This window comes from Penaeus monodon, chromosome 34, assembly GCF_015228065.2.
Source record: "Penaeus monodon isolate SGIC_2016 chromosome 34, NSTDA_Pmon_1, whole genome shotgun sequence".
In the NCBI taxonomy this organism is placed as follows: Eukaryota; Metazoa; Arthropoda; class Malacostraca; order Decapoda; family Penaeidae; genus Penaeus; species Penaeus monodon.
The window spans coordinates 8,880,832-8,881,461 of NC_051419.1; positions in this window are offsets into that span (position 1 = coordinate 8,880,832).

Consider the following 630-nt stretch of genomic DNA (forward strand, 5'->3'; position numbering starts at 1 on the left):
CTCCGCTGCCTTTTATAAATTCTAAATTTATCTTCCTTGTTAATATAGCTTTATCCCATTTCATTTATAGAAGAAAATGTCTCTCTTTACGATTAGGCTACCATTTTTTTCCCGTGATATGGTTTATGGTAGGAAGTGTTGAACTTAGCGCTGTGTTCTTTTTTATAGCCGGAAATGGAAGTGGAATAGGGTGATATAACGGTGGTTGTTATGTGGAAATAGCTCACTCCATCTTCAAAATATTTTTTTCGGTTGGAGGGATGGTGAGTATAAACATCCGCCACCAAAGAAAGCAAGAATAGACCTACACGAATGGTTATCTGATATTCGTAGATGTTAAGTATCAATCATTGCAAAGAGAAAATTACACAGAAAATCTCATTCGAATTCGAAACGAATACAGCGTTTCATCAAAATATAGCCTTTATCCTTAGGGTCCCTCCGCGGTCCATCTCGTAATCAGGATGAAATTCCATATTTGTTTTATTCAGGTTATGTTCCCTTTATTTCGAAATGGCCTTGCATGTGCATTTCTTTGATTAGAGGAGCATACGTATGAGAAAATTTATGTGCATTTTTAACGTCCTCTTTCGAAATTTAAAGTCTAAACTTATCACCTAGCAGAAGAAA